The sequence below is a fragment of the Salarias fasciatus genome, chromosome 15 (genome assembly GCF_902148845.1).
Source record: "Salarias fasciatus chromosome 15, fSalaFa1.1, whole genome shotgun sequence".
Taxonomy (NCBI): Eukaryota; Metazoa; Chordata; class Actinopteri; order Blenniiformes; family Blenniidae; genus Salarias; species Salarias fasciatus.
This window is the reverse complement of record NC_043759.1, coordinates 825,397-840,365: the sequence shown is the minus strand read 5'-3', so window position 1 is coordinate 840,365 and position 14,969 is coordinate 825,397. Positions and strand designations below refer to the sequence as shown.

General features: G+C 45.1%; 1 long non-coding RNA gene across 1 annotated transcript; it reads right to left on the bottom strand.

Moving 5' to 3' along the window:
- Positions 1-9,476: 9,476 nt before the first annotated feature.
- LOC115402467 (uncharacterized) lies at positions 9,477-10,596 on the bottom strand. The gene is made up of 3 exons (XR_003933116.1): positions 10,543-10,596; positions 10,050-10,241; positions 9,477-9,633 (listed from the first exon to the last, which is right to left on the bottom strand). It is a non-coding gene; the product is annotated as an uncharacterized LOC115402467 (long non-coding RNA).
- Between the last annotated feature and the right edge of the window lie 4,373 nt (positions 10,597-14,969).

Below are 14,969 nucleotides of genomic sequence, written 5' to 3'. Positions count from 1 at the left end.
TCCTGAGGTCATCCTGATCCAGTGTGAACTGGGCTTCAGACCAGATTCCAGACCCAGACATGAACGTCAGCCTCAGCTCCATCACTCAGTCCCTCCAGCAGCTCCACCCTTCAGGTTGAAGAGGATTCCACATTCACTTCATCCCTTCACATCCACATGATCCACATGATCCACATGTTGGGATTCTCCCAGCTTTGGTCTCTCAGGACGATCATCTGTGTTCAGAGCCGGCCTGTAGCATGGGCAGGCAAATGCTCAGGGAGCATCCATCAGGGGGCGCCGCTGCACCAGCAGCACCAATGGTAAATTTAAAAAAAGGTGTAACTTCACTATTTTACAAGTGTTGTACTACATAAGCAAAGACTATTAAATAATCACAGTAGTCTACAATATTATTCACTGAGTTGTCTGCGCCCCGCTGCCCCCCTCCCCTAAAGGTCCCCTCCCCGATTCGCCACATGATCGTTTCTGGACGTCCCCCATCAAAATATCAAGATATGATGACAAATTGACCAGAACTGTCTGGTGTCCAGGGAAGAAAAAAACAAGAAAAGGAGGAGAACAGAAAGAAAGACTGAGGTAATGTTACATGTAATGGTTTCTCTGCTGCAGAATGCGACGGTAACCTGGATTAAGCGACATGGCTGCTAATCACTAATCAGTAAATACCATGCTAGCTCACTTATAACTTATACTCATACGTGTATCTCTGTTTGGTGTTTTTAGTTTTTTTATATGATTTCATTTTATTCTTGGAATCTTATGTTTTTATTCTTAGATACTCAGTGGAGTCACAAACTCTGAAGACGCCCTGCTGAAGTTTCTAAATCCTCTCCTGGATCATCTGCTGCTTCACTCCAGAATGTGGGCTGCACTCTCCTCCACGCTTCCTGTTCCAGTGGCTGCTGCTGAAAGAAACTTGATGTTTGATTGTTTTTAATTTATACTTCATGTCAGCTGTAGGGGAGAGCGGGGTAATTTGTGCCAAGGGGCAAGTAGTGCCACCCCTATTATTTAGAAAAACATAGCAGTTGTTGGTCATGTGACCACATATTTTTGAAGAGGTGTCCATTTCGCTCATCTTGCAAAGAATGGAGACACATGGCTGGAGAGGTGAGCACATTAAAGTTCAAAAAATATTTTTTTGCCCTCCAAAGTAAAATTTCTATGGTTAAGGTTTTTTGATTGCTGTGTTTGAACAATTATAGAAAACTTTGAAAACATTTCACATGTTTTATTGCTTTAGTAAGCTACATCATGAGTCTGTACAGCTAACATGATGCTAGCTCAGAACAGCTGGGGGAGGCATTTTTTTCAAAATGGTGGGCCTGGGGCAATTTGTGCCAAAGGACCGGGGTTAAGTTGTGCCAACTTCCCCCAACTTATGATTATTTACTATATATTACTTTATTGTATTTCATTGTTATTGTACATCTTATTCTTCCATTTGATCACTAAAACTATGAGTCATTCTTAATTTCAGATCAAAATCCATCATGTCGCAGATACAAAGGAAAACAGACGGGGTTCCAGTGGGAAAGAGCAGTGAAAGAGATGCAACAGGGGAAGACCACACATCAGGTTGGAAAGGAGATGAAGATCTGCAGGATGACCATAAAAAGATAAATGGATTAAAAAAAACAATAGGAGAAGTAACAGAGCCAGGCTATGAGAGAACAGCAGCTGCCAAACGAGTCTTCGGCAGTCCATCGATTTATCGATGAGGACGAGCTCCGTCGATCTGGAGAGAGATCATGGACAAGCCGGGGCAAAGTTTATGGCGGAGTCGACCGATCCCCTTCTCAGCCTCGCTGGCAGGATCCAGCAGAAGGGACAGGCTCCTTGGTACCAGCTTGGCCAAAGGAGTTGCCGGAGGGTGCCGCAACACGGGGCTCCACTCTGGATTTTACTGTCAGGGGGTCTACCTCAGCCTTTGTCACTCCCGTGATGACCAAAAGGCAGTGGTGCTCTTTTACTCATAGGTGGGAGTTGCGACATGAGGGAGACAGGAGTCGAATTAACAACTTCCCAATTGTAAGACCACTGCTCTCCCCACGAAACCACAGCCGATGATATCCATAGTGACAATGATGATAATGATGATGGTGACAAGGATCTGTCTGCTGGTGCTATTGTGAAGCTTGCAGGTAAAAAAATCTAATTCCTATAACTATGTTGGTTTGGTGGAGAATGTTGAAGGTGACAAGATCAGTGCATAGTTTCTAAAGCAAAGTTATGAGGCCTGTTGATGGAAAGTCCATCTTCACATTTGGAGAGAATGATGAAGGAGTCATCCCTCGAGGTGATGTGCTTAAAAAATTTCCCACACCATAAAAGCGTGTTGATAGAGCCAGAAGGGAGCGCAAGTTCATATTCCACTGCAGCATTGACAAGTGGAACGTCTAGTACAGGGGTGGGGAACCCTGGTCCTGGAGGGCCGCAGCCCTGCATGTTTTCCATGTCTCCCTGCTTCAACACAGCTGATTGCAATGAGGCTCGTTATCTGGCTTTCTGCTGGACTTGGCCATGAATCATCATGAGATTCAGGTGTGTTGAAGCAGGGAGACATGGAAAACATGCAGGTTTGCCGCCCTCCAGGACCAGGGTTCCCCACCCCTGGTCTAGTAGGTCGAATCTGTGAAGATATTCAGATGCAGTCAGGTGCTCATTTTGGATTTTTGATTTTGTTCTTGGCGTGGGTTCATGTGGCACCGGGCCTTGTTGAAGCAAACTGGCCTTTGATGATGTTAAAACTTTAAATTAACATTAAACAAGTACTTTTGCATTGAATTTGTCTTATCTAGCATTATCATTTTTGATATTAAAATGATCTTTTTTACTTCAGTTATCAGTGGCACAATTTACCCCAGTGTATTCCGACTAATGGCACAAGTTACCCCGCACTTGGGGTAAGTTGTGCCACAAAACCACTTTTTTTCCCAAAGCTATATTTCTCACAGTTTATTTAAAGCTCGTGTCCGGAGTTTTGAAAGAGAGAGTTTTTTTTTTTTTTTAATCCAATGTCTCAGGTTCCCCCTCCTTCTGCTTTCATGAGCGACCAAGCCACGCCCCTTTAATTGTGCACGCTATTATCCGTCGGGTGAAAATGAGAGCCTCTGAGTCCTGCAGCATCCTCCATGTTGAGCTGTTTACGGTGGATGTTCAGCAGACAGTGGATATATCTGCTGCAGAGCTAACTCTCCTCTGCTGGGCGAGCGACCGTGCTCTCTGGCTGCTGCACAAGTTTGGAAGCTTGAAATCTATTGGCTGACGCTGACCGGCGCTTTTTCAGATAACATGGGGGTCTATGAGACGAAGGCGGGGCTCATAAATACATTTTTATATTGCTTTATGCTAATATTATATTATAGTGTTGAACCTGGGAGGAGACCCCGGGGAAGACCCAGGACACGCTGGAGAGACTATGTCTCTCGGCTGGCCTGGGAACACCTTGGGATCCTCCCAGAGGAGCTGGAGGAAGAGTCTGGGGACAGGAAGTCTGGGCATCCCTGCTGAGACTGCTGCCCCCGCGACCCGGCCCCGGATAAGAGGTGGAAAATGGATGGCTGGATGGATATTGGCCTGTATGACACCAGCTTTAATATCCACAGTGACTGCTCCCAGGATGCACAACATCCTAAACTATATGAACATATTTTAGTTGCGGAAATTCCTGTAATCCCCTTGTGTAAAAGGCACTTTAAGTAAAAACGGACACTACTTACCCCACTCTCCCGTTCCTATTTCATTTTTTTTTTTTTTTTTTTTTTAATTTATTGATCTAAAACTTAGGATCTTGTTGACTATGCTGATTGGGAATGTGCTTTCTTTAAATAAAAAAAGGTCAAAGACAAAGCTATCAGGTTTCTTGTGAGTATACTGGATCCGCTGGGGAAGCAAAGGGGGCGCCACCTAAAAACACGCTGAGGTCTCTGGACTGGTCGAGGCCTTGTCGGCCTCTGTTTTCGTGGATGTCTTGTTTTCTTCACCGCCTTCGAGATGCAGACCTTCACTGGACTGGGATTGAACAGGAGTCTCAGGCTGCTCCTTCTGCTTTGCCAGTGTGCTCTGTTTTTTTCCTTCTTCCTTGTTCTCTGGCTTCTCTTCATCTGTCCTGGAGGCGGGGCTCTCTGGACCAGGCTGTTGAGATTTGATTGGAATCATAAAAAGAAAAAAAAATCTGTGAAAAACAAAGTAAACCACTAATTTCATCATTTGAACAAAACTGTGAAAAACTGAACCGTTAAAACTGTCGGTATCACTGAGACTGACAAGCAGGAAGTGGGCGTGGCTTCATGGAACCAACAAAGTGATAAATCTTAATGAATCAAAAAGAATAAAAGTAGTTGGAGTTCTAGGAGATCTAGAAGACGTCTTGGTGTCATGTTTTTCTTCTACAAGAACTTTCTCATTGCTCCGTTGCTTTTTCACATTTCAGGTTCAGAGACATGATGCACGGAAATGAAAAACTGTCCTGAACCTGAGAAGTGTCATTTAGCCTCCTAAAGCAGAGTGCCTGCATTTTTATGTCATTTATTTTGCTGCTTATCTGCTGTTTTATTACAGATTATTGATAGAAAAAGAAGCATGTACATTGTTGACTATTATCATTTTGTCTTATTTTTTCCCTGTTTCTGAGTGTGTGTGTGTGTGTGTGTGTGTGTAAGGGGGGCCACATCATATTTAATCAATAAGTAATCCATACACACACATATATACTTGATATATAATCCAGTCCCCAGTGAGAGGTCTTCCACAGTACAGGACAGTCTTTCATTGATGAGCATCAGAACTCTGAACCACAAATATGTAAAAGAACAAAGAAATAGAAATAACCTTCCTCTCCTCTGTCTGTGAGCCGTGGCAGCAAAACACGGCAACGCAGAGAAAAAAGTATTTAGTCATGTCTATAGAATAAAAATTGCAACACAACAGTGTTTTGACCAGAATTTGTCCTGAAATGCATCTTTTAGAAATGGATCCATCCGAGATGGACACACAAGTCACTGGTGATCACGACAAAACGGAGGAACAATAAAAAGTAGTTTTGGGGCTTCCAAGATCTAACAATTCTGCATAATAAAAATAGAATGAAGCAATGTTGTGACCTGAATGGACGCATACATCCGGGTTCATATCTGGCTGTAATGACTGTTAATTCCAGTAAAACTCAGAGTTCTCCTGTCCTGTGTGAATGCAATGAAAGAAACACAGACGTCAGGGGGAAATGACAAATGACCAGAGGTCACAGGTCATTCTCGTCAGCGCTAAATGCACATTGGTGTGTCGATCAGGTAAGAATGGATGTCCGGCCACTGAAGTGAGGAAACTTCTTCTCCTCCTTCTACTCAGCTGCATCTAATGCCTGTGTGGCTCACTGAGACATTTCTTATTCACCAATGCTAACTCAGCAGCAGAACTGATTTTATCATTGGCTGTTAAACTGTTCTAGAACACGGATAAACTCATCAACTGCTCAGTAGGGCGGCTCTTTCTGCAGTCAGGTTGTGTCGTGTTGGTAAACCAGTAATCCCTCGATAGACCCTGACGCCTGGAACCTGTCCTACTATCTGATCAAGACTCCCACAAGTCTGTGTCTGAGTCCAGAACATGTTTCTGTCAGACTAATAACAAAGACTAATAACAAAATGTGAAAGAACACTGGAACCCTGAAGTTCTTCCTGGACAGTAGGTTCCTTACCTCCATGGTGGAAGCATTTGTCTGGAGACCGTATTCCCCTCTATTGTCAATCCCCAATTTCTTCAGCCACTTTAGTTTCATCCAATCTGGGATGGCAGGTTTACCGCTTTTCTCCTCCTTTGGACCAGCCTGTTGAGATGTGTTTGGAATCACAGAAAGAATAAAAACAATGTCAGTGAATCCCAGAGTGAATCATTCATCATGTGTAATGTTGTGAAAAATGGACTCCGCCCCTTTAAGAGACTGAAGTCTCCGTCTGTTGTCCCGGTGTTGTTAGTCCTCCAGACCAGCAGGGGTCAGAGTGGACAGCAGAGAGTGTAACAGAGTGTAATCATGTGTCTCAGTGTTCAGATGAACATCCAGAGCTGTCAGGACGTCACGTTTCTACAATATGAACAAAACTTCCAGAAACTCTACAGATCAGCTGGGACTGATAACCAGGAAGTGGGCGTGGCTTCATGGAAACAACAGAGTGAAGACTTTAAATTAACCTAAATGATTACAAAACAAAAAACAACAAGAGAATAAAAAAGTGTCAGAGCAGTAGAAATGGCGATGATGAGGTAGTTGGATGAGTGTAACTCCCTGAAACAACCTGGAGAGTTTTACGTTCTGCCATGTCTGGAGCTGTGTTGTTCCTCCTGGACAGAGCATTTCTTACCTCCTTCTCAGTGCCGTGTCCAGACGGTAAGGAAGTGTCACTCCGCTGGTCCACGGGACCATTTTCCCCTTCACTGACCGGAGGATTGACCCAGGAGTTGATCAGAACTTGCTGCTTCAGCGTTGCCACTTCGTTCTTGAGTTCCTCGATTATCTTGTCTTGCGCAGCATTTTCTTCCAGAAGAGTTTCCACTTGTTTCTCCAAGTACTTCATGGAAACAGCAGAGTGAAGAATTTAGATGAATCAAAAATAATCAAAAAGTGAAAAGAATAACAGAGACGCATCAAATGAGAATAAATGGAGTGAAGTAGTGGTGTTATTAAACACCTCAGTGTGGAGGAACACTGGAACGCCGTGGTTCCTCCCAGACAGAAGCGTTACACTCTCACTACTTCCTGGTTCCAGAGTCAGATCAGATGTGAGTTCCTGAAGTTGTCAAACAAGCAGCGCAGCAATCCGTATTTTGGGATGTAATACTACTTATTGCACCTTTAACAGTTGTTGATGTCGGTGTCTGATATGATCGTCTCTACAAGCAGGAAGTGAAAAATCCCATCTGATCATTTTCCTCAGCGGTTCCCAACAGAAACAGTAATGATGTCTGCAAACTGTTGTCTGTTGAGAACCGACTGATGAAGCCCACAACCTCCTGCTTTGTCTCTGCTACGATGAGAACAACACCAACAGTGTGGCGGAGGCGCTGTGTGCCGTCTTCCTGTCCCGTCATTTTAACTTTCAGGGTTGGGGAGTAACGGATTACATGTAACGAGGTTACGTAATCCGGATACAAAAAATTGTAACTGTAAGCCGTTACAGTGCACACTAAAAGTATGTAATCTCGTTACAGGTACATCTGATAAAAACACGGATTACTGAGCAGGATTACTTTTGAAAATCAGACGGAATATAACAGAATTACAACAGACATCGGCGCCGTATACAGACATTGTGACACTTTACAGCACTTTACAGCACTTTACAGCACAAACCGCCACACCATAGATCTATAAACAGTAGACACCGTAGATATATAAATGACAGACGCCGCATCGACCGCTGTCTTGGAGCAGCCTCCCGCTCTGCTGACATGTTTAAAGGTACAGTGGTCGATGTTCTTAGCCAATGAATTCCGGGATGCGAATCTCAACTATTGGTCCTCCAACATGTCAGCCACGCTGGAGAAATGCTTGCGTAACGCCGTCAAGCGCGCTCGTTCCCGTTACCTGCGCATGTGCATTCAGAGTGTTTGTGTCGCCGTGAGCTTCGGTTTCAGCCAGTAGTTACCGATGGCGAGTCTGACATCATGAAACTGTAACTGTTTCGGAAAATCAGCTTTCTGAGCGAGGCCGATCGCACAAACTGTAAACAGAGCCGTGCACGCCCGGCGAAGATGAGCTCACGCTCGCACGCTTCCGACATTGATAGGCGTTTCCTCGGGAGGAGCAGCAGAGCAGGAAGGACGGTCTGGAGCATTCGCGTTTTTCAAAAAGCAAGTAACAGACGTTTGGCTTCGACTTTTGAGAAAATCGTCCTCTATACCTTTAACCGTGAATGAAACAACCAGCGTTGCCATGAATTTTACCCCCTGCTGCTGGAGTCATGGCTGCTCCAGAGAGAGAAACTCATTCTCTGACTGGAAACGTCGACATTTAGTATTTAAGTCAGAAGAGGCCAGAACTTCTCTGTACTGTAAACTCTGCCTCCAGCTGTGAAAACGGTCTCAACATCCAGGAACTCATCACACCTGAAGACACATCTACAGGTATGAAACACACCTGAACTCAGTGAAGCTAAAGTGTTATTAGCCTGCTGACCTGTCATTAACCTGTTAACCTGTCAGTCCCCTGCTAACCTGCCAGTAACCTGCTAACCTGTCAGTAACCTGCTAACCAGTCAGTAACCTGCTAACCTGTCAGTAACCTGTCAGTAACCTGCTAACCTGTCAGTAACCTGCTAACCTGTCACTAACCTGCTAACCTGCCCGTAACCTGCTAACCAGTCAGTAACCTGCTAACCAGTCAGTAACCTGCTAACCAGCCTCACCAGGCTGAACTCAGAAGAATCTGATGGAGGCAGTAATCTCTTCAGCCTGGATGGAGGATTTACTGGAGACTGCATGTTTCCTTCTGTCACTGAGGAATGAATGACCTCTGAACTCTTGAAAAAACACTGTTCATGTTCGACCTGAAGACAAACCTGCTCCTCCTGCAGCAGTACAGCAGCAGACTGAGGATACAGTAGAAATGTGTGTGAACACTGTCAGTACGACTCCTGCTGCTGCTGGACTGTAGAGCTACTAGAGGAACAGTCTGGACTGATGGAGCTGATCCTGAGTCAGAAAGAAAGAAAGTCAGATTCTCAGCAGGTTAGAGGTCAAAGGTCATGTTGTTGGTATTAATTGGGGCTGAACAGAGTTCAGACACTCAGAGGTTTAGTGTTTACTGTGTAGAGTTGTTGTCAACACACTGTGAGGACGACACATTGTGTTTGTCTTTATTTTTTATGTTTGCTGGTGAAGTAATCTAAAAGTAACTAAAAGTAATCTGGTACGTTACTTTTTAATTGAAGTAATTAAAGTTACTGATTACATTTTTTGACAAGTAACTTGTAACTGTACCGGATTACAATTTTAAAGTAACCCTCCGAACCCTGATAACTTTCTGGATGTCACAAACTGGCTGACAGTCAACATCCGCTTCCCGCTGCGTTGATTCTCTCCATGTCACTGAAAGCTTCGACTCAGTCCGACGTCTGGGTATAAATACTGAATTTTAAGTCGTGTTCTGACCGACACTCCAGGACGGCCACAGCTGGAGCTCCGTCCCAGTCCGTACAGTCCATACAGTTAGAGCCTTCTCACCAACAAGCCTCCTCACGTTTTGTTTAATCTCTATGAGTTTAATTTCATTTGATGTGTTTCTTTGCATTTGAGTTGCCTCGTGTCTGACAGGCAAAAGTTAAAAGTTGAATCAATCATCAAACATCTTGTTTGGCATCAGTCTTCAGTCACTGTCAAAGAAAAATGTTCCTGAAGCTGAAATGATCCAGGATGAAAGAGGAAATGAATCTGTTACCTTTGAGGTTTTGAAGAGCGTCTTGATGTCAGCCTTCATGCTCCTGTTGAGTTCACAGCTGAGCAGATTGTTCTGGTGGAACAGACAGTCCACAGTCAGTCGGACTCTCCGGTCTGTCACCACTCTGCGGCTCGGAGGAATCACTTGTTCAGGATTGAAGGTGTGATGCATCACCACCAGAACGGCTGCTTTACCAGCTGGAAGCATAAAGATTAGCATTAGCATGATTCAATAGACTTTAGCTTAGCTTATTCTTGTGATTTATGTTTCTTCAGGGAGAATCAGCATCCAGATTATAGAGCATCTTCCTCCTCTAACATCCAGATTATAGAGCATCTTCCTCCTCTAACAGCAGATTATAGAGCATCTTCCTCGTCTAACTGCAGTAGCTTCATCTGAATCAGTCATTAGACTGATCCACGCAGTGCTAACAGCTCAGGTAACAGTACTGTGGAACATTCCTTGAACCGACACTTGATCAAACTCTGTTGATCTAATTCCATTGGTTTGAAATGTCGACAGTCTGGGATGATGCAAAAACAAGAGGAGACAAAAAAAACCCAAAATGTCTCAGGAAGTAACACATCAGGACATTAGTGAAGACATGTCTCACCAGGAAGATGCTCCATGGCCTCACTGACGTCTGATCGAACTTGATAAGAGACGGGACAGAAAACCAGACAGTAGTCAGCGTCTTCAGGAGACCTCGCCTCAGTCTGACCCAAAGATTTAATTTTTTTAACAACAGATTGATGAGCTCCATTTGTTCTTCCTGTCAGGATGACGAAGAACTTCTTCCAAGAAGCTGGAAATGAACAAAACAAAACATTTCAGGACTAATTTACATGGAAACATTTTGAAAGTGACGTCTGTTTATATGGACATGACAGAAACACTGAAAACAATGTAGTTCTCATGTTGTTCCACTAGTTGGTGCTGTTTGTTTTTCTCATGACACCACCGACAACAATAAATTAACAATGGAGAACACGGAGAACAATACACTCTGAACATTAACGATGGAGAGCAGGGCCTTTAGTTTGGACAGAACACCATTTATGACTGTGACCTTCAACTCTAAAACTATGAAGTTCAGGAGAATCTACTTGGATCAGGACCAGGAGAAACTGGACTGGGACCATGACCAGAGGAACCCGGAGTGGGACCAGGACCAGGAGATCCTACTTGGACCAGGTCCAGGTCCAGTTGCAGCATTTCCAGGATCAACAAAGACACGAGGGTTTGAGAAAGTTCTGTTTTCACCTGTTTAGATCCTGAGTGGTTTTGAAAAGTTTCACTTTGGGAGCCAGTTTTTAAAAGTTCTCTGTTGTGGCTGTGAGCAGCGTTGTCATGGAAACAGACACTGAAAACACTGTCAAGGGTTTCAGTTTCCACCAGACATCGTTGCCACTCAGCCACGTCTCAGCCAATGAGATCAGTTTGTTTCTGCAAAAACCTAAAGGGGTCGATTTGATTTAATGGTTTAAAGTTTTGCAAAAAAAAAATAAAAATCTTTCAATAGATTTTTTGACATTTTAACACCAACCTATCATGTAACACACACACACACACACACACACACACACACACACACACACACACACACACACACACACACACACACACTGATTCAACTTTATACATAAAGAACTTTATGAACAGAGTTATGAACAATCAACCGACTGCACATAAATCAACATAAAAATCAGATGTGAGCAATAAAACCGTAAAAATACAATAAAACAATAAATATTCACACAGTAAAGTGGTGACAATAAAAGCAGGTCCAGAGTCTCAAACTGTGGTCACAGCTAACAGGCATAAATGGGTTTTCCCATTAGTTTTAAATACTGAGCCCGGAAGGCGGGGGGGGGCTAAATGTGTCTGTCACTCACCCACACCTCCTTTCCCACCCACACACACACACACACACACACACACGCACACACACACCCTGTTATAAACAGAGTTAGTGATTTCTCACCTGGATCTCTGGCCTCAGACTCGCCTCTGAAAACACACAGAGGAAGTTGAAGTGAACTCAGTTCAACACGGCGACAGGAGATGAACCAGGGCAGAGATCACTGAACACTGCTTCATTCAGGTTATTCCAGATTATTAATCCAGCTGTCACTCACCCTGGAGCTCGCCATCTGCCTGCCATGTTCAGCGTTCCTCTGTTCTCACTGACATACTTTCACTTTGAAGACTGACGTGTGAAGAAGGAGCAGCCAGTCATTAACTCTGACAGCTGGTCTTCCTTCCTGTTACGTCCTGCACGTCTGCGTCCTGTTAGGGGCGCTATTCTCTCTTCTTGTTGTGTTCTCAGGTGGGCGGTGCCGGGCAGGGCTGGTTCCTGCAGTGTGGGTCAAGTCATCCCTGAATGAGATTCAGCCGTCTCTGCTGAGGTCCAGGCTTCAGTCGGCGCTGGATCGTAACACACCCACAGTCAGTTTGGAGGTTTGTGATTGTCGGCAGCCGTCGGCGCCTCGTTAACCGAGTTTCTGGTTCTCGTCTTCAGACGCAGTCAGCCTGCTGTTCCGACCTGCCTTCCCAGCCGCCCGCCTGCTCTGCTCTGACTCTGGACGGCTTCCCGACTTCAGAGGGAGGATTCCTGCACACACTTCTCTGGAGTTCTCCACCACCAGTCAGGACTCGGCTTCTGGGCTCGATCTCCGTCCTAAAAGCTCGGGAGAGAATAAACCTGTTTCATCACTTCCCCCCGTCTCTGCCTGCTGCTGTCAGCTCCTCAGCCTTTGAACTGCACCAGAACACGTTGATTCATTCCTTCAAATCCACATGATCCACATGCTGGGAGTCTTCAGCTTTTCTCTCAGATGATAACCCGTCTCACTCCAGACTGTCACAGCTGCGTTGGTCCTCAGTCATACTGCAGTCATGTCAGGAAAAACTCCCAGAGAGAGTCCAGCGCTCCGTCTGGTCCTCCCAGTCTGTCCTCTGGACATGTCTTCAGGTCAGACTGCGTCTCTCTGCTGCTCCAGTGGAAAACATGGTGACATCTCTTCTGTTCTGGGTGGAAAATGCTGTTTTTTACGATAGTTTGAAAGTTAGTTTGAAAGATAGTTTGAGTTTGTGGAGTCACAATGGGAAAGAGCAGGACTCAGTGTGATCTGAGCTCGACACAGTTGTGACCTGATGAGAATCTCTCAGAGTTGGTTGCTTCGTTAATCCACAGGGTGCTGAGCTGGATGTAATTCCCCAGTTTATTTATTATGTTTCCGGTCGAGTTTTTGCCTGCATTTTTGAGTTTGTCTGTTAAAAACAAGATAATTTTTCAAAAATTACAGATGGATCTGGCTGAAATCTTCGAAATGGGTCGAGGAAGAGCTGATTCACTTTAGGGATGGGTCGGTTGATGGGATCATGCGTTACCGCCGATCATTAATGAGAACCGAATGACTGCGTAAAGACCGCCGCCTCCAGCAGGGGGAGCCGTGGAGCACTGACTCAAAGCTGGAGCCCTCAGGATGGCTTTGGCTTCCAGAGGAAAGTGTTCCAGGGTGGGAATGAGCGGCCCTGGTGGAGGTCTGCGCGCTCCGGCTGCTTTTCTGGTTCAGTTACAGGAAGGTTTCATAAACTGACATCAAACAGCAGAATATTGATCCGTTTAAAATATGACTGCAGCAGCTCCGTCTTTATTCTTTTCTCTTTTGTTGCGTTAGGTGATCGTAGTCAGCATTTAATATTTGTTGTTGTAGAATATTTTGCCCAATCTCACAGTGAATCCGCCCAGGTTTAACCCAGACTAGGATTGGAAACAAAACATTTGCTTTGCATTTGCATTTCCTTACATTCGCTGGATTTATCATTTTGAAGAAGAGCATCATGGTCCTATAATGCAGCTCAGAAGAATCTCTTTGTGAACATGCTTTTCAACTATCAGCCAATGTTTCTTTGATTTTGATTTCTATTAAACACACTCAAAGCTTTTTCAGGTCTCTGCTTCATTCACAAACCGTTCCTTCATGCTTTAGTTTCTTGTCTCACAGAACAACGAAGCGAGTTTCCTTCCACCAGCCTTGCCTTTCATTCCAGCCGCCAGCTTTTCCCAGCCAGCCTCCGCCGAGTCTCAGACATCCAGGAGGTCCCAGCAGGCTGAGGATTCAGGAGCTCTATTATGGACAGCTAACGCTGAAGATGAACCTGGCCAGTGAGAAAGCTCTGGATGAGTCCAGAGGAATGTGCACAGCATTCTGGGAGTAATGTCTTGAGCACGGTGAAGGCGAGACAGAGCGAGTTCCCCGGCCGAGGCCGGACTGCGGTGAGGATGAACGGCTGGGTGAAAGGGTTACTGGACCACGGCGTCTTCCAGTGAGGCTCTCAGAAGCTTTGATTCCTGGAGTCATCCTCCAGGAGCCGCCGGACGCTGCTGACTGCTTCTCTGCAGCCGCGGCGCCGCTGAAGGTCAAACTGCCAAACGGAGAGTCTGGTCTGTCGTCTGCGTTGACAGAACCACGATTTGCTTCAGAGCCGGAACGGGGCTCAGCAGGAGGCCGGCTGCCCCGCTCACCTGTGGAGAAACCCTGGAACGACCGTGCACTGACGCTTCTCCTGAACTTCACTCTGAGTTTTCAACATCCTGTCCGGCAGCGACCTTGAAACCGACGTTCTTTAGATGTTCTGAACAGTCCTGACAGACGGGCTTCATTCGTCTTTTTGTCGTCTTTTTGTTCTTTTTCAAGCTGATGTTGTCGACTGCCTGGAACTGTCTGTTTGAGTCAATCCTCCTTCTTGAAAAGCATGTTTCATGTAGAATTTATTGTAAATGACCAAACACAGACTCTCCTCTGCTGCTCGGGACCAGAAGCTTCAAGGCTCTGATGCTGCAGATGACAGATTTCAGAGCTGTCCGGAACTGGAGCAGCTGTTCAGTATTTCAGGGGTTAAAAACAGGCAGCGTTTGAGGAAAAAAACCCTCGTTATGAAGTGAAGCTGCTGAAGATGTTTGAGACGTTTGCTTTCCTCACGTTTTCAAGGCTTGTTGACTGAAATGACTGTCTAAATGAAAAAGATGATTCAGACGTTCTGCTCACATCCGGTTCATGCTGGGCATCAATAAAAAGACTACATAGTGGAGAAGAAATCAAGAGCTTCTATTGTTATTTTTCTGTAGCGCTTCCTGACATCAGACTGCTCAGAAATGTTTTGTGACCAGAAGTCTCTGTGCTTCTGTCATGAGGAACTAGTTTACATCTGTTTTTACCACACAAGTTCTGCGTCTGGTTTTTAGAAGATAAATATAAAAATCAGTAACCTTTTGGTAACAATACAGAAAATAAACTTAATTTTAAAAAAGCTTGAATCAATGCACTGACAGTGTCTCTCAGGTACGAGTTCAGAGCCTGACGTGGATCTGTTGGATCAGATGAGATTCAGAGTTCAGACACATCAGGACCGCTGGGTCCAGCAGGAGACACTATATGTCCCTCTTCAACAGGAGAAAGAAAGTCTCTGGTCCCACAGAGTCCAGGCGAGGCGCTCATGGCGTTGGAGCGACGGCTGGGAGCATTCA